Source organism: Echeneis naucrates, chromosome 2, assembly GCF_900963305.1.
Source record: "Echeneis naucrates chromosome 2, fEcheNa1.1, whole genome shotgun sequence".
NCBI lineage: Eukaryota > Metazoa > Chordata > Actinopteri > Carangiformes > Echeneidae > Echeneis > Echeneis naucrates.
This window is the reverse complement of record NC_042512.1, coordinates 7,228,863-7,255,557: the sequence shown is the minus strand read 5'-3', so window position 1 is coordinate 7,255,557 and position 26,695 is coordinate 7,228,863. Positions and strand designations below refer to the sequence as shown.

General features: G+C 40.5%; 1 long non-coding RNA gene and 9 other non-coding genes across 11 annotated transcripts; 7 read left to right on the top strand and 3 right to left on the bottom strand.

Moving 5' to 3' along the window:
- Positions 1–925: 925 nt before the first annotated feature.
- Positions 926–3,417, bottom strand: LOC115057212 (uncharacterized). Of its 2 annotated transcripts, none has more exons than XR_003841914.1 (3): positions 3,357–3,417; positions 2,366–2,489; positions 926–983 (listed from the first exon to the last, which is right to left on the bottom strand). It is a non-coding gene; the product is annotated as an uncharacterized LOC115057212 (long non-coding RNA). The 2 variants fall into 2 exon arrangements; XR_003841915.1 differs by lacking the exon at positions 3,357–3,417 and adding an exon at positions 2,599–2,825.
- A 3,312-nt stretch (positions 3,418–6,729) lies between these two features.
- On the top strand, positions 6,730–6,801 carry trnam-cau (transfer RNA methionine (anticodon CAU)). The gene has a single exon. It is a non-coding gene; the product is annotated as a tRNA-Met (tRNA).
- A 1,385-nt stretch (positions 6,802–8,186) lies between these two features.
- On the top strand, positions 8,187–8,377 carry LOC115057785 (U2 spliceosomal RNA). The gene has a single exon (XR_003841956.1). It is a non-coding gene; the product is annotated as a U2 spliceosomal RNA (small nuclear RNA).
- Positions 8,378–10,919: 2,542 nt separating this feature from the next.
- On the top strand, positions 10,920–10,991 carry trnaa-ugc (transfer RNA alanine (anticodon UGC)). The gene has a single exon. It is a non-coding gene; the product is annotated as a tRNA-Ala (tRNA).
- Positions 10,992–12,031: 1,040 nt separating this feature from the next.
- On the top strand, positions 12,032–12,105 carry trnai-aau (transfer RNA isoleucine (anticodon AAU)). The gene has a single exon. It is a non-coding gene; the product is annotated as a tRNA-Ile (tRNA).
- Positions 12,106–13,022: 917 nt separating this feature from the next.
- Positions 13,023–13,096, bottom strand: trnat-agu (transfer RNA threonine (anticodon AGU)). The gene has a single exon. It is a non-coding gene; the product is annotated as a tRNA-Thr (tRNA).
- Positions 13,097–18,846: 5,750 nt separating this feature from the next.
- On the top strand, positions 18,847–18,919 carry trnak-uuu (transfer RNA lysine (anticodon UUU)). The gene has a single exon. It is a non-coding gene; the product is annotated as a tRNA-Lys (tRNA).
- Positions 18,920–19,682: 763 nt separating this feature from the next.
- On the bottom strand, positions 19,683–19,754 carry trnam-cau (transfer RNA methionine (anticodon CAU)). Its single transcript has one exon. It is a non-coding gene; the product is annotated as a tRNA-Met (tRNA).
- Positions 19,755–20,913: 1,159 nt separating this feature from the next.
- On the top strand, positions 20,914–20,986 carry trnam-cau (transfer RNA methionine (anticodon CAU)). The gene has a single exon. It is a non-coding gene; the product is annotated as a tRNA-Met (tRNA).
- Positions 20,987–25,469: 4,483 nt separating this feature from the next.
- trnan-guu (transfer RNA asparagine (anticodon GUU)) lies at positions 25,470–25,543 on the top strand. The gene has a single exon. It is a non-coding gene; the product is annotated as a tRNA-Asn (tRNA).
- The last annotated feature ends 1,152 nt before the right edge of the window (positions 25,544–26,695 follow it).

The window sequence follows — 26,695 nt, the reverse complement described above, 5'->3', positions numbered from 1 at the left end:
GATCAGCTTTTACCTTTTTTCTTTGATAAAATCATCCATAGACCGATCACTCTTCATGGACACACAGCTGGATACAGCAGACTGTTGTCCTCCCTTGAAGTTAATAATACGATCCAAAGACTGATTACTCTTCATGGAGACACAGTTCATTTCAGGAAAATCTGGTCTTGACTTCTGGTTGCTAGTAGAAACAGAGTTGACATTAGAAGACTTAACCACCAAGAAAATGGGCAGCAAATTATCAGTTTAAAATAAATCAGCTGAGATAATTTTATTGTGAAATGTTTTTGTTCATTCTAATGACATTTACATGGCCAATATGAATGAATCTCCACATCCTGGTTGAGCTCCCAATGGAGACATGGGCAAAAAAAAAAACTGAAGCAGTAAAAGTTCAGGAGTAAAACCTAAGTAACAATGAGAGTGAATAATGATGGAGCAGTGATCTGAGTGCTGAGCTCTGACAGATGGACAGTTAGAGATCCTCATCTCACCTCTGAGCTTTGGTCTGACTCTCATGTTCCCCACACAGAGTGGTTTTAGAGGGAGGGGCTCCCTCCTCTCTGTCCTCACACTGATTCATAGCTGAGCCTCCACCTTCACACAAACAACAATGAGATTTACATCACAGGACAAATACATCATCAATACTGTCACTACTGATGTTCCTGGATTTGAGTTGAATGATTTTCACACACATTCACACATCCACCTCTATTCAAACATGGAGTTTACATATTGTTCGGAATTCCAATGTGAATGTCACAGACAGCATTTTTTGTCAACACTTGTTCAGAAAGCAGCATATTTGATTGATTGTTGTACCAACCTGAAGATGATCAGTGTTTATTGCTCATAACCTGATCACAGATCAATAATCAGCCATTGGAAGACGCTCTGAAACTTTCTTCTGCAGTCAGAACTCATCCACCTTCAGACTGGACATCTTCTGACTGTAGAACTGGAGCTTTTTATACATCTCACTGCAGCACAATAAAGTCCTCTGTGAGTATTGTGTGTCCCACAGTGTACATGACATCTGAACAGCAATACTTCCACCTGCTGGAGATTTATTGTTACTACAGCTGTAAAATAAATCTATCAGAACATGAACTCAGTCTGTAGAATCCAGAAGATTAATGACACACTTTGTCCTGCTGTTATGGAATCAAATCCAACTTCAGGTTTTCTATATATTAAACTCATGAGCACTGTTGGGGATCAAAGAGAAAAGGACAAAAGGTGTGAAACAAGATTTTCAGCAGCACTGATTAACAGGAAAACATTAACTAATTGCCATTAACTTCAGCCTTTAACTCCCAACAACAAACTGACTTTCTCTCTGTGTTGATTTCAGTCAGATTCTCTTATAAACAAAGAACATTCCTGATTCATGTTAATTCCAATCTGCAATGTTATACATTGGCATTAGCACTTTATTTCAAACAAACTCAGATCACCATTTACTTTTTAATTTAATTTTAATAAAATAAATTTGAGGGCCAAAAAATTCCTTCAGAAGCCAAGGGAAAAAAGTTACAACTGAACCAGTCTGACCTATGTCGGGAAACCCCAGACCAGAGGAGGTGGTTCTCTCATCTGATGTTTAGGATGCACCTTAAACATTTGTTTCTTTGACACATTATTTAAATAGTGTGCCTCCTCAACATCACATGGATCAGTCTGATCTGTCAGTAATTAGGAAGTTTCAGAGAAATGCATCTCAGATCTGATGGTGCTTCTTCCATCTACTAGATGGTGTTATCTGACTGTAGGATGTAGTGATGGTGCTTTGATTTAATTCATGTCACGTGACAAGGTGTGCTGCCTTAAACCTTAGATGGCTTCATCTGGGAATACTCAGTGTGTATAATTAACAGTAAGAGCTGAATTCTTTCAGTGAAGTTCATCCAAAGTTTGTTCTGTCATGGCTCAACTGTAACACAGCACACCAGTTCAAGGAAATCAACTTCATCATTAAAGTTGTTAAAAACAAATTAGGTTTTCACTTAGATGTCTTATTTGTGATAATTTAAGCTACTTAAAAAAAAATGAAATCTGAATTTAAATTTGAAATTTCTTTACTTTAATCAGTGAATTTTACTTTATATTAGAACAAGAATTAAGTGAAGAAACTGTTCTCTACTAATTACAGATAAAATATTGACAGATAAGTAATAAATGGTAATAATCTGGGGTTGTCTTCACATTTCTGCCTATACCTGAGAACACAAAAGAAATTATGTTAAAATTTTTTAAGTTATCACAATCAAAGTCATTTGTGACAGGTGTTATATTTTAAATGTTAAAAAAAGTTTAAATTAAAAATAAGTTTTGATTTGGTCTTAAAAAAAAAAAAACACACCGTTTCCATGTCCTTCCATTGTTGTGAAGCTGTGGTGGTCATTTTTGCATTAATATTTGTCCAATTCTCAGGAGATAACAATTCCCTGTTCTGTTTCCCGTTTAATGTTTGCTATTGTTGACACCTGAAAGAACCATAAAGTCTGGAAGTCAGACAGTAAATAATCCCAAGAGGTAGCTGTTACTAATTAAATGTAGTTATTTTCCCATAGTATTCATTACAATCAGACTTACTTTACAACAAGTGGAGTCGTCGTCTTAGTTACAGTCTGATCTCAGTAATCATGGTCATTAGATATTTACAGATCTGATCCTCTCCAACTAACCCATCACAGGACGTTAGTTCTCTCCTGGCTCATTAACATGGAAGAAATAAGTACTAAGGCAAACCATCTTTATCTGTGACAGCAGCTCTACATTTGGTTATTGATTTATAGTCACAAATGTGTTACTTATGTGTTACTAATTATTTATCACAAAAGTTGTATTTGTTCTCAAATTCAGCACAACTGTTTTCATGTAAAGAAAAAAAACTTGTAAAATAAATGAATACACCTATTTTACTATGCCTTTTACAATACTGTGTTTGAGAAATCAAACAGTTTCAGTGCAGACAAGTCTGTCTGTGTCAGTGATAATTATTGATGTTGATCTTTAAAAAAAAAAAAAAAAGTCAAAAGACAACGCCTCAGTCATTATCTGACCTGTCAGACCAGTTCTGTTATTAAACTGTCAGATGGCACAACTGTGGTGTTCAACTATGAGGACAAAAGCAGGCAGACACACTGAAAATCAGTGCTCTGTTGATTTGTTTAACGGCCATGAACACAATTTTTCTTCAAATCATCATCCTTTGACTCAAAAAGAAAGTATAATTTGTCCACATCTGAAAGCAGCCAATCAGCATCCAGAAAAGTTCTCCTGTCCAGTCAAACAGTGAAACAACACAATGTGATCACAGTGATCCTGTTCACACATTTACAGATTCTCACCTGCTGAACTCACTTCAGGGAGACTTTCTGACACTTTCCAGCTTCACGTGAAGAGAAGAAGCTGCTTGTTCTCCCTCATCAGTCCTGGTGTCTGTTTGAGCTGAGGAAAAGTTACACCCTCATAACTTCAGAGTCCAAAGTATGAAACATTAAAACCGGTCCAACCTGTTTTTGGTTTGTTGTTGTACTGCTGCTGTTAGTCAGCGAAAAAAAAAGAGCCAACAGAGAAACAGATCCGGTAAAACGGTTAGGGTCTTTATCTACAGTTAGAGTCCAACAGAAACAGTCCGGTAGGGATACAAAAGTCCAACAAAAAGAGGAAACACAGACTGAGCTGGACTTTATGAAAAACTAACAAAGTAAAAATAATATAATAATAATAACAATAATAGAGCAGCGGTACCAATAAGAAAAGACAGAATACTCCGGCACTGAAGAAAAGTCCGAGGAGGGAATCTATGTGGGCTGATTGGCGGGAAATGCAGGACAGGTGTGCCTCATTAGGAGAGAGGACACGCCCACTGGGACAGAACACAGGGGGGAGGGGCCGGGGGACACGTGACTTTAGCAACAAGGAAGCAGCTGACATACACAACCTTTATCATTCAGCCTGTTTCAGTCCACAGCTGTATTCTGCTGTTTTTGTTGGTTTACCTCTTCCACAAAACTTCAGGCTGCTCCAAAGGGAGACATGAAGACTGTGCAGAGAGACTGCTGTGTCCTTTTAATGGGACTTCAGTAGAGGAAGTTAGATGAGGATCCAGTCAGACGCAAATTTATCAAACACAAATCACACGAGTACAAGCTCGTAGCTCATTTGTAAAAAAATTGCCTTTTAAATATTCAGTGCCCCCATTCTAAAGCATTAAACTCAAAGTCAGATCATTCTTGATAAAGAAATGAAGAAAGGAATACTTCAAAATACAAACTTTTTTTTAATGTTTTCACATTGTAAAAAAATTCCTGAAAATGTATAAAACGGTGAAATGAATATATTGAAGTTAATTGAGCTTTATCAGTCAGACTGTATCGTAATGATTCTAAACTTTCCACTTGCTTGTTAAGGATAATTATATTGATATTAGTTTTTTATTTTTCCATTATTTGGAAAAATTATTTTTGCAGCACACAGTAAAAACGAATGTTAAACATTAATATATAATATATATATTAATATATAAAATATGGTCTTTCATATTCCAAGGTACTGTGTGAACAGAAGAAAGTAAAGATTCAGATCATAAACAGTGTTCTACATTGCTCTGTGTGAGATTTGCATTTGCAGACCTTTATCTGCATTGGTTGTGAAATCATTTAGCGTTTCACTGTCTGTTCCCGGTTCAAGCCCACAGCACTGTACTCAGCTGGTTTTGTTGGATAGTATCTGGTTTGGTTTCACCTCTTCCACAAAACATGGAGACTGTGCAGTTAACTGATTGGTCAGAGAGATCGTTGTGTCTTTTTAATGGAACTTCTGTAGAGGAAGTTAGATGAGGATATAGTCAGATGTTAATCTATCAAACGCAAATCACCCGAGTACAAGCTTGCTGTTCATTTGTAAAAAAAAAAGTTTCCTTTTAAACATCCAGTGCCTGCATTTTAAAGCATTAATCTCAGTCAGGTCACCCTTCGAGAAAGGAATACTTCAAAATACAAAATGTTTTCGGGGGGGGGTTTATGTTTTCACTTTGTAAAAAAATAGTCAAGCCTCCTTTTTAACAGTGCAGCAAACAGCCAGCAAATAAATAAACAGCTAATACAGTCTGATTGAAACTGTAATTGTAGCTGTGCAGAGAGATGTGTCAATGAAGAATGGGGAATCAAAAAGAGAAAAGATTGTCATGTTTAACATGGATGTGTGTTAATCATCATGTGTTGATTCAAACAGCCTCTGAAAAAAGGGAGAGTGGCTAAAATAGTTCCTGGAACACTCTCTGGTTTACATGACGTAAACCTAAAGAATCACATAGCAGGTGTTATCTCACTTTTCCAGTTTAAAGACACAACACCAGCTTCTCTGTCAGAGTTGTGAACTTCTGTCTCCTCAGTATCTACAGATCAGTTCATTTCTCTCCACTTCAGAGGACCGCAAGTCAGCTCGTCCGCCGATCAGCTGTGTGACCTGTTTTCTACTTTTGGACTGAAACTTGACAAAACAGCGATTTTAAATAGTAAATGTTTTGCGTAGTGATCCACACAGAGGAAGGCTGAGAGCATCCTAAAATACTCGGACCATCCACTTCATACCATCCTAGTGGATCAGAGAAAGCACAGCGGTGGACTGTTCATCTATTTACCATGTAGGACGGAAAGATCCAGAAAATCATTCATTCTCACTTTACAACTCCTGAACTGTTAGAAGATTAGACACCAAACAGCAGAATTTTGAATAAAGCGTTTCTGATTCTGATCATCTCCGTTAGAGCTTTATTGTGTAATTCAGCGTGTGTGCAGTTTGGGACACATTCAGAAAAAAGGGCAGAACCAGCAGATGGAGCTGTTTGGATGTTTCTATCATATGATGATGAAATCTAAAGGCTCTCTGATCATCACATTGAGAAGGTCATCTGGTTTGTGATATTTCTTCATATGATAGTGAGGTAAAATGTGTTCAGTGGGATGTGTGTGTATCCAGCAGGACTGACAGCTTCATGTGGGATTCTCACAGAGATGATTCAAACCTGATCACAGTGATCAGTATGGATATACAGTATGTTTGCTGTCAGTGGAGGAAACTCTCAGACAGGACTAATAGTCATGTTTGGGATGTTCCTGGATTTGAGTTGAATGAGTGTAAATTCTCTCTGATTTTAACACACGTTCACACATCCACCTCTATTCAGACATGGAGTTTACATATTGTTTGGAATTCTAATGTGAATGTCACAGACAGCATTTTTTGTAAACACTTGTTCTTTTAATTCATGTTAAATACCCAAGAAGCAACATATTTTATTGTGCATGAGTCAGAACTCATCCACCTTCAGACTGGACATCTTCTGACTGTAGAACTGGAGCTTTTTATACATCTCACTGCAGCACAATAAAGTCCTCTGTGAGTATTGTGTGTCCCACAGTGGACATGACATCTGAGCAGCAATACTTCCACCTGCTGGAGATTTATTGTTACTACAGCTATAAAATAAATCTATCAGAACATGAACTCAGTCTGTAGAATCCAGAAGATTAATGACACACTTTGTCCCGCTGTTATGGAATCAAATCCTACTTTAGGTTTTCGATATATTAAACTGATGAGCACTGTTGGGGATCAAACAGAAAAGGACAAACGTATTAGAGAAGATTTTTCTTTTCTTTTAATTATATATATAACCCACAGATCCAGAAGAGACTGCAAACACACGTAGCTATGAGCAGAGTGGCGCAGCGGAAGCGTGCTGGGCCCATAACCCAGAGGTCGATGGATCGAAACCATCCTCTGCTACTCTAACACACTGGATGTCTCATCATGAGATACGAGTTTAACTTCATCAGCATTGATTATCAGAAGAACATGCAGAATGTCACTTTCTCCATTAATGTGTACAATTTTCACTGTGCTGCTTGTGACTCAGTGATGCTGTTGAATGCTTTTCGGGCCGCCGTTCTTAAAGTGTGTCTTTCCGCCCGGAAAGTAACACAATCAAATTGTGAACTGGAATTGCTTACATTTCTGTCATCTTTTTTTTTTTTTTTTTTTTTTACAAAATTTACATTTACAAGATTACAAATTTTCAACGAATTGCACATAAACCAGGGTTAGTGTTCGGAACCAGCCCTCTCTGTGTTGTTCTCTTGAGACTTTTGTCTGTCATAACAATACAGAATTGTTGTGTTTTGATAAGCTGTTAACTCGCAGAGTGCGGCTGCATTACTCTCGTCCAGACAGGGACCAACATTTACGCCAGACTTTCTCCGAAACCGCAAAACTTCATTTGAAACTTCAGGATGTGTTAGAAAACAAAATCACATATTATATCATTACAGATATGACACAGGAAATGATCATCACAATGTTTAAATCTAAGGGTTCACAGCTCAGACAAATTTACTTTTCGGTCTCAAAAACAATTTTCCGGCAACAACTTCGTGGAAGTGTGACGTCATTTGATGCGTCGACATTTATCCGATTAGGAGTGTTATATTTGTCCCATGTTACTTTGGTATCGGCTCTCCCCGAAGTATTACTGCCATGTTTGAGATGAAATAAGTTCACTGACGCTTTAAAATGATCGCGGTACTGATGCTAATCCCGTTAGCCGGTCTATGGCGTTTTCCATTGTATGTTAGCATTAAACGGACATAACGGACTTTATGTTAAGATAAAATGATGGCAGTAATTCTGGTTAAACTGACTTTGAATGCTATTTTAAATATATGAGTGTTCAGTGATTTGTGGTTTTATTCTGTGGATGACAAAGTTACTCTTTCATTTTATTATTCTCACTTTCGGTCGAAAAAAGCCGAGTCCAGTCGAGGAGAGCCGAATCTTCAGAGAATCCGTGCAGACAGGGGGGTTATTTTGATGGACACACCATGAGGCCAATCACATGAGAGGACAAACTGATGTTTTCACAATAATATTCAGCTGGTAAATTGACATAGATATGAAGTTTTACAGGTGACCAAGAAGAGACGTTTTCTTTGCTCTACAACGTAACTTTGTGAAAATAACATGTCTGTGGTTGTTTTCTGATCCCTCCTTCGTTTCTTCATGTCTTCTGTTTGTGTCTCTCTCTCGGAGTGATGTTGTTACTGAAGCCGACTCTGACCCCTCACTGAGCGGGTCGGTGCGGAGAAACACTCCGTTACCTCCGACAGCTGAGCGGTATCGCTTCTCGGCCTTTTGGCTAAGATCAAGTGTAGTATCTGTTCTTATCAGTTTAATATCTGATACGTCCCCTACCCGGGGACCATATATTAAATAGATTTTTGGAACAGGGAGATGGAATAGGGGCTTGCTCCGTCCACTCCACGCATCGACCTGGTATTACAGTATCTCCAGGAACGGTGCACTCCCTTTGTGTGTTCAATACAAGTCCTGTTCAGCTCAACATCACCTTAAACACATGATGTTGTCTTCATGTGTGTAACGCTGAGTGTACAGAGTGTTCATGTTCAGTTTATGGTTTTAGAATCAGTGATGCATTCATGTAGAAACATCAGTTTAATGTTGCTGATTTCATCAGGTTATATTCTGCTGACCAGACTGAATCAATAAAGTTTTGTTTCAACACGTCATCGTTTAAATGTTGGTTGTATTTTGCATTTGTCAGCTGAATCCACAGAGTCACTGAAATGATGAAGTAAATCCAGGAAAGGAAAAACATTTGGCTCTGAATCTCAATGTAGATTTGAACAAAGAGCTCCAGCTGAAGAAAACAATGCTGTCTGTTTCCAGATGATGAAGAACTCAGTTCTCAGTTGATGCTCAGTTATCTCCATCTAGTCGACAGATGGTAGAAGTTGATTCCTGAAAAGAGGAAGTGACTTTTCCTCAGATCAAACTGTTGAAGGAGAACGAGCAGCTTCTTCCTCACTGACTCGCTCAACTTCTGTCTCCTGGGTTTGGATTTGAGCCTCTTTCTCAGGAGCACACACACAAAAAATAAGATTTTCTATTCCAACAATATACGTGATGTCGTTGTGTATGAATGAATGTTTCACTGATGCAGATTTTTACAGAACAACATCAACAACTAATAACTCCACAACGAGACTGTGTGACGTCACTGGAGATCAAAGGTATTTCATGTCTTTCATTGATCTCCAACATGACACAGATACATACTTCACACTATCTCAAATTCGCTTCAAATGGTTGAGCGCATGCGCACAAAGACACACAGAAATGTCTGACTGGACTGATCATTGTAACTTTGTGTTATTGTTGTATCTGATAAGTTATGGACCATAAACTTTCTATGAAAGTGGATGTGGTGGTTAAAAAGAATTGAGACTTCCACCTGCAGTCTATCTAATGACCACCAGGGGGACCACTGGTTGGAAAATGAAGTCAGAGTGTAAGCAGTTAAAGATCCTTGATGGTCAAGCATGTCTCAGAGACATGCGGGATCCTCGTTAGTATAGTGGACAGTTACGCAGAAGCTCAGTGGTAGAACATTTGTCTCTGAGTGTCCCCTGCCAAACTGCAATTTTGAACAAAGGTCAGTGTTTAAGTCCCACCTGCCCCAACAAAATGCTGGAAAAATACGCCCGTCTTAAAATTTTCAAATGAAGAGTCTCCATCTGATGTTCTTTTCATTTAGACTCCATGCAGGCTGTTAATGATTACTTTGTTTGTGTGTGGCTGTTTTGAATTTATGATCTTTGTTGTTCATGAAGAAAGGCTTTAATAAAGATCAGAATGAAAAGGAACATTTCCTCCAGTTTGTCACGCTCCACCTGTCATGTCTCTGTTCCCCACCAGTGGGGTGGAGCCCACACTTTAAGAACGGCGGCCCTATAAGCATCCAACAGCATCACTGAGTCAGGAGCAGCACAGTGACAACTGTACACATTACTGGAGGAAGAGATAAATGACATTCTCCATCTATTTGAGTCAGTGAGGAAACATGTGAAGAGAAGAAGCTGCTCGTTCTCCTTCAACAGTTTGATCTGAGGAAAAGTCACTTCCTCTTTTCAGGAATCAACGTCTACCATCTGTCCACTAGATGGAGATAACTGAGCATCAACTTAAAAATCCTCTGTTCTTCCATGTGTGAACTATAATACCAGTGAATTAAACAAAGATCGCCCCTGGGTGGGCTCGAACCACCATCCTTTCAGTTAACAGCTGAACGCGCTGACCGATTGCGCCACAGAGAGGTGATGACCAGTTCCTGTTACAGCCTGCTGTTCCAGCTATAATTATCCTAAATGTTGCTTCCTTTGTGATCCTGAACCTTCCCTTTGGATGGATGCAGACAAGAAAGTTCCATTACTGTGAATAATGTAGAGAAAAGTCTAACCTTCCTCTGGTGTTGCCAAACACATTGATAATTGTGTTACAGAGACAGGTGAGGGACACTCACTGACTGTTCTGTCTTTACATGAGGGAGGCAGGAAGTCAGACTTTCTGTGGACTGTGTACTTTAAATCCACTGATCTGAGTTCAGCTCTCAGTGGAATCTCTGCCATCTGATTTAGTGTGAGAGGGATTGAGAATAACCTTAACTGTTACACCATGGAGCTGTGTGAGGTTTACTGTCTGGTTGTTAGTTGCAGTATCTTGGCAACTAGAGCAATGGTAGTTTTGTGGCTCATGCTGTGCTGAGGAGAAGTCTCACGGCAGGGGAGGCAGAGATGCATCCTCCCACCTGTGAGAGAAAAACAAAGACTAATTTTTGAAGGTGAGCTAGTTTGTTCTATGTCAATTTCCATGATCTGAAATTTTTTGTCAGGCTTCTTCTCTTGCCTTTTTTGCAGAAACACTGTTGCAGTGTTGCAGTTCTCCCCCGAAAGTGGAACTAAAAGTGTGTCGCTATCGTTTCTTCTGGATCGCTGTCTCCTCTTCTTCCTATAGTCTGGGAAAAAAAACTGCTAAAGCTATCACACCATGCAGGGGATGTAGCTCAGTGGGAGAGCGCATGCTTTGCATGTATGAGGCCCCGGGTTCAATCCCCGGCATCTCCAGCATGGAACACAGGAAGTCCTTATCTTGTCTAAAACTTAGATTTTTACGATGAGAGCAGAGGGGTATCTGATGAAGGAAGCTCAACAGAGCCGGGCTTTGTTTGGGTGAGCTGGCTCGACAAAGTCGAAAGCTCCAACCAGAGATAACGAGTATCACGATGGTGGTTATCAAATTGGTTTGTCCACCCAGGCTTTCCTCAGCAGGCTCTGTGCATGTCCACATAAAAAGGGCTGTTTACAGGGACCTTCAGATTTTCAGTCCAACGTTCTCCCAACTGAGCCATTTCTGGTGGAAGAGTTTGTTTCATAGAACGTGTCAGGACGGATGCATCACAGGCTCCAGTGGCGCAATCGGTTAGCGCGCGGTACTTATATGACAGTAACCTGCAGAGTGATGCCGAGGTTGTGAGTTCCTGGAGCAGCTGGTTGAGCTTTTGGAAGAAAGTTGGTATCTTGTTGAAGCACCTCTGGTGCAAAAAAAAAAAAAAAAAGATTCTGTCATGCCACCATGACATCAAAGACTCCTCCCAATTTTTCTCATGACCTCCACCGTAAAGTGCACATTCACCTCACTTTGGTCTGTCCATGTTGCAGCCTGCTGTTCTTGGCTGAATAATCCTAAACGTCAGACTTTAGATCCATCTTGAACTATCGCTAAATGTCCTTGAAACCTGTTTAAGGTTAATTCAAAGGTTATCTGGATGTACTGTATCCGTGGTTACAGCAACAAGAGAAGGCCAAAATAAGTAAGAAGAAAAGAAAAAAGAAAAAGAAAAGAAAAGAAGCAACAACAAAACTGGAACTAATTTTCACTGCTATGCAGATGAGCCCCACAACCTCTCACATGCTAAGCGAGCGCTCTACTATTTGAGCTAATTCCCCTGGGCTGGCATGCAAGCTAAGCTTTGGAAAAAAAGCAGTGAATAGTTGTCCTGCACCAGCAGGAGTTCCATTAAAAGTCTCTGACCAATCAGGTAACTGCAGTCTTCATGTCTCCCTTTGGAACATCCTGACGTTTTGTGGAAGAGCTAGATGCGGGAGGCCGGTTAGCTCAGCTGGTTAGAGCGTGGTGCTAATAACGCCAAGGTCATGGGTTCAATCCCCATACTGGCCACATGCAGCCTCTCAGAACTTGGTGTTGTTCTCTCCGTATACTTCAATGCAGCCTGAAGTCTTTTTCCAACCAGTGGAACTGCCCCCTGGTGGTCATTAGAAGTGCAGCTTAACTTATCAGATACAACAATAACACAAAGTTACAATGATCAGAGCAAAGACTGCATATTGATCATTTCCTTTGTAACAGTTTAGTGATTAGTTTCCAGCGGGCATTGTGCACCATGCAGGGGATGTAGTTCAGTGGTAGAGTGCATGCTTTGCATGTATGAGGCCCTGCGTTCAATCCCCGCCATCTTCAGCGTTGATAATGAAGCACAGGAAGTACTTATCTTGCGCAACACTCTGATCTCTCAACTATCCACTCAGCTTGGAGCAATTTATCCTGTGTAGTCATCCTACCAAATTACCAAAGTGAACACAAGTGTACATGTGATAACAAAACAGCAGCCATTGAAGTCCACTTAAAGGCAAACTCCTAATGTTTTGGCCTCTTTTTTTAAACTCACGTCAAAACATTATAATGAAGTTACGTCAAGTATATATAGAGCAGGTCTAGACTGCTCTGCCTTGAGTGGCCTTTTGCACAGGAAGTGCTTATCATGTGCTTATCATGTTGTAACCTACAGCTGATGAAAACCCAAAAGTAGTTTTTTTCTACAACATCTGACTTTAGCAACAAGGAACTGCTGGGATTTAAACACAGGCTGCTTTAACCAGCCAACATACACAACCTTTATCTGCATTGAGATCATTCAGCCTGTTACCGGCTCAAATCCACAGCACTCTACTCAGCTGTTTTTGTTGGATAGTATCTGGTTTGGTTTCACTTCTTCCACAAAACTTGAGGATGCTCCAAAGAGAGACATGAAGACTGTGACAGTTAATTTAGTTTAACAACCTTAGACTTGATCAATGAGGCACTGCTGGGATTTGAACCCAGGATCTCCTGTTTACTAGACAGGCGCTTTGACCAACTAAGCCACAGCACCACACTGATAGGACAGGATGTATTTTGGATCTTAAAATACCCTCAACGTATTACCAACGTATGTTTGTACACAAACAAAGAAAGGCATACTTGTGGATTCACAAGATTATATCAGGATCTGACCTTTTCCTGTTCAGATGTACAGGCCCTGTAATGCCCCTGCACTAAAGGGCATTCTGGTCTCTGAAACTTTGACTGTTTCATAATAAAGGAGTTAGGACTTAAAACACTAAAGCCTGCGTGCTTTATGTCATTGCAGCTAATGGCTCGTTGGACTAGGGGAATGATTCTTGCTTCGGGTGTGAACGGTCCTTGGCTCAAATCGCGGACGAGCCCTTAGTGTTATATTGCCAGTGAGAATTCTACAGATGAACCACCAATGATGACTGACCACCACTACACCATCAAAAGCCTTGAACACTTGTTGACGCTTTGTTTCCTCAGACATGCTTTTAGAAACATGACAGCTAACCCTAAGCTGATCACAGAGAGTCTCTTGAACGGCTCTTTAATATGAACGATGGGAACCAAGTCACACTTTCAGGCCCCCCTCCTTTTTTTATTAGTGCCTCGTGTCACTCTGTGCCATCAAATAAAATTTTGGAAAGGATAACAAAAGTAAGACACAAAAGGTGAACTGTGATGGCAGGAATCATGGTGTGAACACAGTCTGGCAACTCTTCAGGGAAATACACAGAACAGTCTGTCTTTTCTGGACATGTTTGGTGTGTAGCACAACACAACTACACAGCTCAGCTACTTGTTGACTGACAAAAACAACAGCAAGCCATATCTGAGGCTCTAACTCAGATATGCTACAGTTATTCCTTTCTGCATAAATCCTTCTCTTTGGGATTGTCCTGCTCAGAAATTCAGTAAAAAATGATGATGATTTGCAATTTTAAATAGATTTCTTCAGATCAGCTACAACAACACAACCCTAATCCCTAATCACTGCAGTTAACAGTCCTCTCACCATATGCTAACGGTCCTCATGAATTTAAGAGGATCGTTGTCTGTTCCTGATGGACTAAATGTGTTCTTCATTACAAACCATTACCAAGACCATTGAAACCGCCCAAACAAAGTAGGCAGGCAGCTGTGGGAGTGGTTTCATTCAGGTAGAAGATAAATTCAGGTAGAAGCCTGAAAGGGAGTCCATTGGACACGACTGGGAAGTTAATGCAAAGACTCTTGAGGAGAAGATCCTAAGTGAGGTAAAAATGAAAGCTTAATGGGACTTAGTCAATTCAATTGCTGTCTTTTTCCACTTTCAGTGTTAATTGACAAAAACAACATTAAGTCTTGGAGCCATGTTTTCTTTAGATCTAACTCGGATCACTCCAATCAGAGACACTCATGAAGTCTTTGTGCATAAGTGCTTCTCTTTGGGGTTGTCCTGGATGGAAATTGGACAAAAAAAATGAGGAATGCAATTCTGTCTTTTATTCAATCACCAGGACAACAAGTTTTATAATTTTATCAATTGGGGGTTGAGAAAGTAGTCTGAAAGTCACAAATGTTACCTTAACTTGAGCACTGACTTGACTGTTGAATTCAGTAAGTGCTACTTGTTGGAGCAGTGCTGACTGAAAAAGACAACAACTTCTTCTTAGAATGCAACAATGATCATTTCAAATAAAAAGACGGAAGACTTCCTTTTGTACAAGTGCTTCTCTTTGGGGTTGTCCTGGATGGAATTTGGACAAAAATGAATACATTTCTTCAGCTGAATTAGTGCATTTGTCACCAACGTTTCCCCAACTGAAGCACAGACTTGTGTTCTGAGAGCAGTAAGTGCTATTAGTTGGGGTAATGTTGGTGATTTCAGAGGTCAATCACAAGTCAGCAAATTTTATCAATGATATGGAGGGTGGAGGGTTAAGAAAGTAGTTAGAAAGTCACAAATGTTACCTTAAAGGGCGTATTGCAGGTTAAGGACCACATTGAATCAATGTTTAGAAAAATAATATAGGAAATGTTTTGATAAAGTGTCTCATACTGATAATATCCGTATATTTGCTGCACACAAACCGGACTGACGGTCTTTTGTCCCTCAGCTGGAAAGTGAAGGAGGTAAAATGTCCACAGCAGAAGTCCTGCGGGGTTTTGTCACCGACAGACTCGCCGCCGCCTCCCGGGAGATCTTAGCGGCCGTGGACAGAATGGTAGCCGGATATGAGGAGGAGGCTTCGGGCTTCAGGCAGGAGATCGACCGGCAGAGGAGCCAGCTGGAGCTGCTGCAGCCCCGAGTCCTGATCCACAAAACGGGTCGGTTGTTTTTATGAGTGAGAAAGGCTGAGGACTGTATTTGGCAGATGTAGAATGAAACAGCTGGAGGAATAACTGTGTTCATATTGTAGCTAATAAAGAGGATTCATTATTGAATCGTTTCCTCCAGATGTTCAGCAGCTGATGGTGACAAAAGAGGTTCCTACTGAGTTCACCTCCAGTCCGGATCCGGAGGATTCAGAGAGTCCAGTCCTTAAACAGGAACAGGAGGAGGACCAGGTACCAGGACTGGAGGAGACCAGGAACCCTGTGAGGCCGTTTCAGGTGAAGAGTGAGGATGAAGAGATGAATGAACCGGCCAGGAGCTGTGATCCACAGAGTCCTCTTCAACCAGATCCAGATCCAGAGGAAGAGGTCTCAGACTCCTCTGATACTGAAATCAGTGAAGATGATTATCATGAAACCAGAGTGGCCCAGTCAGATGTGAAAATAGATGAAGATGATGTAAATGTTACACGTGACAACAATGAGAAACCCATCAGCTGCCCTGAGCGTGGGAAAAAAACGTTTTTTCTTAAGACTCATATGAAGACCCACACAGGGGAGAAACATCACCGTTGTGATGTTTGCGGGAAAAGTTTTTTGTGGAAGGGCAATCTTAATTTTCACATGCAAGTTCACGCAGAAGAGAGACCGTTTGGCTGCTCATTTTGTGGCAAAAGATTTAAGCGAAAATATGATCTTAAATCACACATGGTAGTCCACACAGGAGAGAAACCCTTCAGCTGTGATGTTTGTGGGAAAAGATTTAACCGAAAGGGAATCTTTAACATGCACATGAGGGTCCATACAGGAGAGAAACCATTCAGCTGTGATGTTTGTGGGAAAATTTTTGAACTAAAGGCAGGCCTTAAAAAACACATGACGGTCCATACAGAGGAGAAATCTTTCAGCTGTGATGTTTGTGGGAAAACGGTTAATTTCGTGGGAAACCTTAAAAAACACATGGTAGTCCACACAGAAGAGAGACCATTCAGCTGTGATGTTTGTGGGAAAACATTTAAACTAATGGAAAACCTTAAAAAACACATGGTAGTCCACACAGAAGAGAGACCCTTCAGCTGTGATGTTTGTGGGAAAACATTTAAACTAAGGCGAAACCTGAAATCACACATGGCAGTCCACGCAGAAGAGAGACCCTTCAGCTGTGATGTTTGTGGGAAAAATTTTAAACTAAAGGGAATACTTACAATACACATGAAGGTCCATACAGAAGAGAAACCCTTCAGCTGTGATGTTTGTGGGAAAACATTTAAACTAAAGAAAAACATTAAACCACACATGAAGGTCCATACAGAAGAGAAACCCTTCAGCTGTGATGTTTGTGGGAAAACATTTAAAGAAAAGGGAATACTTAAAATACACATGAAGGTCCATACAGAGGAGAAACCCTTCAGCTGTGATGTTTGTGGGAAAACATTTAAACTAAAGAAAAGCATTAAACCACATATGAGGGTCCATACAGAAGAGAAACCCTTCGGCTGTGATGTTTGTGGGAAAAGATTTAAACTAAAGAAACGCATTAAACCACATATGAAGGTCCATACAGAAGAGAAACACTTCAGCTGTGATGTTTTTGGGAAAAGATGATGAAAGAAAAGCCTTAAATTACACATGGAGGTCCATACAGAAGGGAAACCGTTTGGTTGTGACAACTGTCAAGAAAAAGACAGGATCTTTGCTGGTTGACCAAACGTAAACTGTAACTTGATTGGTCTTTGTTTTTTTTTTTTTTGCTTTGCTTTGTTTTGGTTTTTTTTGTCCTCGCTCATTTGTGTTTGGGTCAGTGACATATATACCAGAAAAAGTTTTCTTTTTTATATTTTGGTGTAAAATGAATATTTTCTAAATCATCACTCAATGTGAGACCTATGCCGTCGGTCTTACAACATATTTTCTACGTATTGTGATATTCTTTGCAATAAAATTCTAAAAATATTTGTGACTTTTGCTGATAATATTTTCTATGTATCCTGTGAAAGTTTTCAGATTCTACCATTCATAAAGGTACGTTATTTTCACGTGTAGCAGACTCTGGCTGGCAGAAATGAGATCCACAGGTCACAGTAAGGTCACGGGGATGCTCTTTCACTTCACTTCAACAGAAAACAGGAACTCCCTCAAAAAAATGAGGGACTTGTTTTTCATTTTTTCTTTATTTGACTGTATCTTTTATTTTCTCGCCGATGAGACAGGCAGGAAGTCGGGCTTTCAAAATGCAAGAGAATCCAGTTGGTTTTCAAAACAAAACAGCTGGCAGCGAGCGCGACGAATATGATTAGTCAGATCCAGAGAGAGTTCATTTCTATCACTCTGGTTAATGAGCTATTGAACTAAAATGAGCTAAAAATGCACTTGCTCTCCCCGTCGGGGAATCGAGCCCCAGTCTTCCACGTGAGAAGTGGAGATACTGTCCACTATACTAACTAAGAGCAAGAACGAGGAACATTATGTGGTGTGTGACTTTTGTGAAACCGCCATATGAAACCCCATAGACTTCAATACACTCTGACTTCATTTACAACAATAACACAAAGTTACAGTGATCAGTCCAGGGACTGTGTGTCTTTGTGCGCATGCGCTCATCCATTTGAAGCGAACGTGAGAGAGTGTGACGTATGCACTGTGTCATGTTGGAGATCAATGAAAGAGAGGAAATGCCTTTGATCTCCAGTGACGTCACACAGTCTCGTTGTGGAGTTATTAGTTGTTGATGTTGTTTTGAAAAATCAGCATCAGTGAAACATTCATTCATACACGAGGACATCACGTATAATGTTGGAATAGAAAATCTTATTTTTTCTGTGTGTGCTCCTGAGAAAGAGGCTCAAATCCAAACCCAGGAGACAGAAGTTGAGTGAGTCAGTGAGGAAGAAGCTGCTCGTTCTCCTTCAACAGTTTGATCTGAGGAAAAGTCACTTCCTCAGATCATATGTACGGTAAAAAATTGCTGAATGTGACTTCTATTCTCTTTGCTCTCTTTTTCCACATTCAGTGTTAATTTACAAAAACAACATTAATTCTTGGAGCCATGTTTTCTTCAGATCTAACCCGGATCACTCCAATCAGAGACACTGATGGATTCTTGTGCATAAGGTCTTCTCTCTCTTTGTGAGATCAGTCAATTCATGAATCAACATTTCCCGAACTGAAGCACAGACTTGTGCTGTGAGAGCAGTAAGTGCTATTAGTTGGGGTAGTGTTGGTGATTTCAAATCAGCAAGTTTTATCAATGGTCGGGACATGGGGATTAAGAACATCTGAACGTCACAAATGTTGCCTTAACCTGAGCACTGACTTGTTAATAATCACAAGTTAGTGGTTGGGACTAGAATCTCAGTTCCTTTAACAGTCTTGATGACCTGCAGTATCAGACCCTGGCTGGGAAATGGCTGATTGTCCAATTAGCCAAGTTGGAATGATTAATCGAATTTCATTTGAATTATGCGAGCATCAGAAGCCTGAGTAGCTCAGTCGGTAGAGCATCAGACTTTTAATCTGAGGGTCCAGGGTTCAAGTCCCTGTTCAGGTGATGCATCTTCTTCCCTTCAGTGGTTCACATTATAGTCACAGCTGTTAGGCACAAACAGGAGGGGATCATCGGCATAGCAGTGAAAAGTAGTTCCAGTTCTGTTGTTGCTTCTGTTGGCAGAACTCAAAGGTATCTGGCATGACTACGTTTGTGTTTTGAGCTTCATTAACAGTGTGCACTCTATGGTGGAGGTCATGACTAAAAAGTGGGAGGAGTCTTTGATCTCTGTGATGTCATTAGAACCTTTGTGACATCACAGAATCAGCATCTCCTTTGATGGTTACTGATGGAACAGGAAAAGGTCAGATCATTCAGGACATTAATGTGACAGTTTATTTTATGCTAAAGAAACCTTGTTCAGACTCATGATGGTCAGCCACTTATGTTGGGGGTATTTTCAGATCCAAAATACATCCCTGTACATCAGAGTGGTGCTGTGGCTTAGTTGGTCAAAGCGCCTGTCTAGTAAACAGGAGATCCTGGGTTCAGTGTCTCATTGATAAAGTTTAAGGTTGTTGAGTTAAATTCATAACAGTTTCATTAAAAGGACACAGCACTCTCTCTGACCAGTCACTTAACTGCACAGTCTTCATGTCTCCCAGCAGTTCCTTATTGCTAAAGTCAGATGTTGTAGAATAAAAAGTACTTCTGGGTTTTCATCAGCTGTAGGTTACAATGATCAATATTATAGATATTACAGACAGAGTTCTCAGTGTTTTCCGGTTAATCAGTGCTGCTGAAAATCTCATGTAGTGTGTATAAATAGCAGAGGACGGTTTCGATCCATCGACCTCTGGGTTATGGGCCCAGCACGCTTCCACTGCGCCACTCTGCTCAGTACGTTCAGTTTGACATGCAAACGTTCAGTTTGCAGTGTCCTCTGTCCATGACTTGTTCTTAGAATGTGTTCAACAATGTGTGTGGGTGTTGTTGTGGGTGTGTATCTACTGTAACAGACCGACTGTAGCTGAATAGATAGAACAGTTTCATCCTCCTCCTGGTCTGTAGACCAGTTCTATAAATGTTATCTTATAATTCTGGACCTTCAAGGTCACACACTGTGTAACAGGAGCTCAGTGGACAGGTGAAAAACAGAAACTTAGGTTCAGTGGAAAAGTACAGAGTAAGGATACATGCTGTCTTTAAACAAAGCCAACTATAACACTGTCAGATTTTAATGTTGTGCAGATTACAGAGATTCTCCAACATCCTCTGTAGCTCCCCAACCGGGAAACTTGCAGAGTCCTACATTAAAACAAACCACTTTACAGTAAAGGCCACCTGCATTATACACATTACGCTTCCATTACCAGATCCTCTGCATATATGAGAGACATGTTGAGACATGTTGAGAAAATAAAAGTGATGAACTGTGGATAGCAGAGTGTTGGAGAGCAGAACTCTTTCCTGTGCTTCAGATACACTGTTTGGTTCTGAGCTGATCATTAATAATCAGTCAATGAATGATCAATAAGCTTCACAGCTGTTCTGAATGGTGACAGTGGGGCAGCCTTTGTGTTAGGTGTGAATCACATTTTGGAAATTCTTTGAAGCAGCTTCAAAGGAGGAGTTTCACACGGTGTCACGACAAAGCAAAGCCGTTTAATTGATTTGGTTTGTTTGTTTGTTTTAAACATATTTTTATTTGAGAGAATCAGCACTCATCACAGTAATTTACAGTAGCAAGTGTCCCTCTGTCTTTTCTTTTTCCCCGTAATTTCTAACCCCCCACTGCCACCCTGCTGCTACAGACCAACACAAGTAAACATATGCAACGTAAAATACAATAAAATATATAAAAACATTTGATTTGGGTTGTTGTTGGTTTTTGTGAATGTTGTGATAATCCCTGCAGGTCAGATTTATGAAAGTTGCCACATTTTTGATTTTGATTATGTTCCTTTTGGCAACGGTCTGTTCTCCTGAGGTTAGTCTGTGCTGTGCAGGGTGCCCCCGACGCGCCCGAGATCCTTTGGGTGCTCTGTTCATTATAGGCCTCGTTGGCGCAGTAGGCAGCGCGTCAGTCTCATAATCTGAAGGTCGTGAGTTCGAGCCTCACACGGGGCACAACTTTAGTTAATAATGAGAAGTTAGTGGTTTAAACCTCAATTCATGTGGGCATTCATGTGGGAGAAGTAGAATCCGTGATGTGTTACACTAAGAGCTCAGTCATCATCAGCCATCACATTCACCTGATTTTGTACACAGGCTGGATCCAGAGCAGAGCTGGGCATTATGCAACGCGCACGATTGCTACTTTGGCCTATGAGGTCCAGGAAAAACTGCACTGTTTTACTTACGAGGCAAACGATTTCCTCAAAATTTCAAGTAGTGCATATGCTATGACAGGAAATGTTGTAAATTGCAGTGTGCCATTTATGAGTCAGTTTAAGCTTAAGTCTCCTTATGCTTAGTTAACGTTTCTTAAACAGGGCCTGTTTTTGTCCATTTTTTTAGTTTTACTTCAGAATGATGTAAATTTCTGTTAATTAAAAGAAAAGAAAAATCTTGTTTAATACGTTTGTCCTTTTCTGTTTGATCCCCAACAGTGCCCATTAATTGAATATATAGAAAACCTGAAGTAGGATTTGATTCCATAACAGCAGGACAAAGTGTATCATTAATCTTCTGGATTCTACAGACTGAGTTCATGTTCTGATAGATTTATTTTACAGCTGTAGTAACAATAAATCTCCAGCAGGTGGAAGTATTGCTGCTCAGATGTCATGTACACTGTGGGACACACAATACTCACAGAGGACTTTATTGTGCTGCAGTGAGATGTATAAAAAGCTCCAGTTCTACAGTCAGAAGATGTCCAGTCTGAAGGTGGATGAGTTCTGACTGCAGAAGAAAGTTTCAGAGCGTCTTCCAATGGCTGATTATTGATCTGTGATCAGGTTATGAGCTATAAACACTGATCATCTTCAGGTTGGTACAACAATCAATCAAATATGCTGCTTTCTGGGTCTTAACATTAATAATAAAAAAAATGCTGCTTGTGACATTCACATTAGAATTCCAAACAATATGTAAACTCCATGTCTGAATAGAGGTGGATGTGTGAACGTGTGTTAAAATCAGTGAGAATTTACACTCATTCAACTCAAATCCAGGAACATCCCAAACATGACTATTAGTCCTGTCTGAGAGTTTCCTCCACTGACAGCAAACATACTGTATGCTGTCAGCATACAAAAGAATAATGAATAAACAATTATCAAATAAAATGAACCGAATTCTATTGACAGCCAATAGCGACTTTCCTTACTGAGGAGTGACATCAGAGCTCCGTCTCACTCAGTGGAAGAACAAAGGAGGAGCTTGTGTTTGAACCTGTGTGGGAAACACGGTGTCACGACAAAGCAAAGCCGTTTAATTGATTTGGTTTGTTTGTTTGTTTGAAACATATTTTTATTTGAGAGAATCAGCACTCATCACAGTAATTTACAGTAACAAAAGTCCCTTTGTCTTTTCTTTAATTTCCAACCCCCCACTGCCACCCTGCTGCTGCAGACCAACTCAAGTAAACATATGCAACGTAAAATACAATAAAATATATAAAAAAAAATAATAAATACTATACTATACCACTATACTAATGAGGAGCTGTGCGCATCCATTTGAAGTGAACATGAGTCACGTGAGAGATCAATGAAAGGCAGGAAATGCCTTTGATCTCCAGTGACGTCACACAGTCTCGTTGTGGAGTTATTAGTTGTTGATGTTGTTCTGTAAAAATCTGCAGTGAGTCAGTGAGGAAACATGTGAAGAGAAGAAGCTGCTCGTTCTCCTTCAACAGTTTGATCTGAGGAAAAGTCACTTCCTCTTTTCAGGAGTTAACTTCAACCATCTGTCCACTAAATGGAGATAACTGAGCATCAACGTAAAAACCTCTGTTCTTCCATTTGTGAACTATAATACCAGTGAATTAAAGGTAGTACGTCCCTGGGTGGGCTCAAACCACCATCCTTTCAGTTAACAGCCAAACGCGCTGACCGATTGCGCCCCAGAGACAAGTTGATTAGTCCTGGTTACAGGCTAAATGTTGACCTACAATAAGAAGGTCGTTGGTTTGAATCTCAAACACTCAGTAATTTTTGAAAATAAGAGGGCCCTCAGACAAAGAAGTTGAGTCAGAGCACAGGCTGTCAGGAGTGAGATTTGAACCTACGGCGCTAAAGGAGACTGCAGCACAGCCACCTCTGAGCAGTGGTGTTTTACCTGTCACAGTATCTTGGAAACCCAAAGCTGTCGAAAGCAGAAGGCGAAAAGAAAAACCATCTGATGAAGCCTCCTCTCTCCTCTCTGTTTTGGGTGGTGGGTGCATGTTATTCACAGGTTATATAGGTGAAGGTTATTCTCAATCCCTCTCAGATGTAAACACAAAGGCTGCCCCACTGTCACCATTCAGAGCAGCTGTGAAGATTATTGATACAAATACATACTAAGCCAGCAGCCTACCCATTGAGCTAACTTCGCTGTGCTAACATGCTAGCGTGTGCAGGGAGTGCCAAATGCCACTCATGTGCATGAATTCACATGCACACACACACACAACTTCATGTTGAGGAGTTTGGTCTCTGGTTATCTACTTCTTTTTTACATGTTCATTTTGGAATACATTTTCAGTGCCCAGTTTTATTTTCACTGCAGTTACTCATGTTAACTGAGACACACTCTGAGACAGTTTTAACAGCTGAAGAGTTTAAAATAAAAACTTAAGTGTTCATTTGAGAGTAGTTAAAACAGACCAGGAACACTAAAGTAAGGGGCAACATCTGAAAATTAGTTCCAGTTTTGTTGTTGCTTCTGTCTGCAGAACTCAAAGGTATCTGGCAGGACCACATTTGTCTTTGGAGCTTCGTTGACAGTGTGCACTCTGTGGTGGAGAGATCAAAGACTCCTCCCATTTTTCTCATGAACTCCACAGTAGAATGCACACAGTTAATGAAGCTCCAAAGACAAACGTGGTGTGCGTGGTGTGCTCTGCTCCCTAAAAGACAGTGCTGCTAATGGCTCGTTGGTCTAGGGGTAGGATTCTCGCTTACGGTGGTCCCGGGTTCAAATCCCGGACGAGCCCTTAGTGTTACGTTGCCAATATGCCTGGCCGTTGTGACACAATTGTCTCCTATGAAAAGCAGTCAATCACCAAATTTCCATCTGTTCAACACAGCAACCACTTTGTTGTGAGTCTGAAAAGCTGCTATTTTTCACCAGTCAGCAAATAGTATTTGGCAAGGATCATGTAGATCTACATACTGTAGGGTATCATCAAGATCACAGGTTGGTAACATCACCTGTGAGCAGAAAATCCAAAAAATCCCGACCCGAACACCAGAGGAAGGTTAGTTTTTTCTGAAACTACACCGGCGTTTCCCCCCTCCTGAATCTCTAACAGCTGTATGGCCCTGTCTATGGCATTCCAACAACCGGTGGAGAAGGTGAATCAAGCCCAGAGAAATGAGGAGAGACGGGGGGCTCAGTCGCAGAATCATTTTCTATAGTTAAATTGTTTATTACAGATCGTAGTTCATTTACAGCATTCGTTAGAGCTTCAGGATGATTCAACTATTACTGTATTACTTTCAAGTGACTTGCTACCTTCTTCAGTATGTTCAGTCACTCATTTGTCTTTCTTTAAACTGTATTTCCTCTTTGTTTTCTCTCACATTGTCAAATTTATACGATAGAAGAAGGTAATTTCAGTTTTTGATGTGATCAGTACTGTGTCCAAAAGTCCAAACATGCTCAAAATAAATGATAAAATGCTGTTTTGGTTTGTCACATTAGAACAGCACTGTCCTCTAAGTGAAAAAGCTTAAAGCACCTGGTATTGCCAGGCGGTCTCCCATACAACTACTAATCAGGCCTGTCCCTGCTTAGCTTCCAAGATCACATGAGATCAGGTGTTTTTTTCTCTTTTATTATAAAAAAAAAAAAATCTATCAGTTATTTTCACGTTTCCAACATATGCACTATTTACAGAAATGAATAAATAGACACAACATTGGACATTATGTACTAGTTGAGAAAGAAAAGTCACACACTTTTAGAGCATTCAACCAGAGCAGATAGATAAGTAAATAAATAAATAAATACATACATACATACATACATACATACATACATACATACATACATACAAACCCTTGTGTACACCCCCAGTATTTACAGTGTGAATTCCAATTCATTTTACCTTGTTATTATTTATCAATGTTGATTTGTTCAAGAAAGATCTTTGGAATTTCAGTTTGTACCCCGTGGATGTTGTTCTTACATGATTTTTGAATGTATTTGTGAATAGTTTCCATCTGTCCATGTCCTTATTTTCATACAGTGAGTTGTTCCTTGCTGTGAAAATGACCTGTCTTATGATGGTGAGTGTGTTGCGTGTTTGCCTGTAAACTGAAAGGATGGAGGTTTGAGCCCACCCAGGGACGTCCCATGTTAAATCCTCATATCAAAGATATTTGGAAATCATTCAAGATGGACCAATTTAGGATAATTCTAGCTGGAACTTCAGTCTCGAACATGGAAAACTTCATGTGTCTCTGTGGCGCAATCGGTCAGCGCGTTCGGCTGTTAACCGAAAGGATGGTGGTTCGGGCCCACCCAGGGACGATCGTCATTTTAAACCCTTGCAGACAGGATTTTTGCCTGTCATGTGGAAGACTGGGATTTTGATTCCCTGAGGGGACATTGTGGCTACACTGTGGCAGTAAGCTGTGGGTGTTGGCGTCCAGCAGGGCTGTGCTTGCTGTCCCATTCTATTAGTGATATTCATGGACAGGATTTTGAGGCACAGCCGTGGTGAGGAGGGGTTCCAGGTCAGTATCCGGAGGACTTCGCGGATGATGTGCTCTTTTTAGTAAGCTACGATGGCTGGGAATCAAACCCTGGCTAACTGCTTGGAAGGACAGCTATGCTTACCACCAGGGCTTGCATTAACCGAGAATTCTCCGTCATTGATGGATTTTTATTTATTTTTTTAAGATTTGAAGCAGAAAGTAAAGAAATCATCATCAAGATCACAGGTTGGTAACATCACCTGTGAGCAGAGTGGAGCAGTGGAAGAGTGCTGGGCCCAAAACCCAGAGGTGGATGATGGAAACCATCCACTGCTAGCACACAGTGGAAATGACTTCTCATTGTTGCTTCCATGGCCTGGAAGTGGAACTAAAGGTGTGAGGCTCCAACTCACCACCTTCAAATTATGAGATTAGCACTCTGCCGACTGCACCAACGAGGCCTGGAACCCAGAGTAAATCAAAGATGGCATTAGTGGAGACCTGTCAGTGTTTCAATATAAACATACATCATACAGCCCTGACCACTGTTGTACCCAGCTGACTGCTCCTTTTCATCTCTTCATCAGATGGTTTCAAATCTGCATTTTAATTTTGTGTTTAGCAGAAGGAAATTTGGTGACCACTTTTCACAGGTGACAAAAATTGTTAAGAATCATAACTGCATATACATGAACTTCAGAGTGGTGCTGTGGCTTAGCTGATCAAAGAATGGAAAATGGAAACAACCTGTATTTGTCCACTCTACACATGTGAAGAAATGCTAATTTTGAGCCTCTGTGCCATCTAATCAGGCGGTCTTTGTGAATTGTGGACTCACTTTGATGGGCAAATATGTACCGACGAGGATGGGATTCCAACCCACGCGTGCAGAGCACAATGGATTGAATCATTACAACCGTAACAATGCTCCACTGCCGCTCCACCAATCAAATCAGATTTATTTGTAGAGCACCAAATCACAACA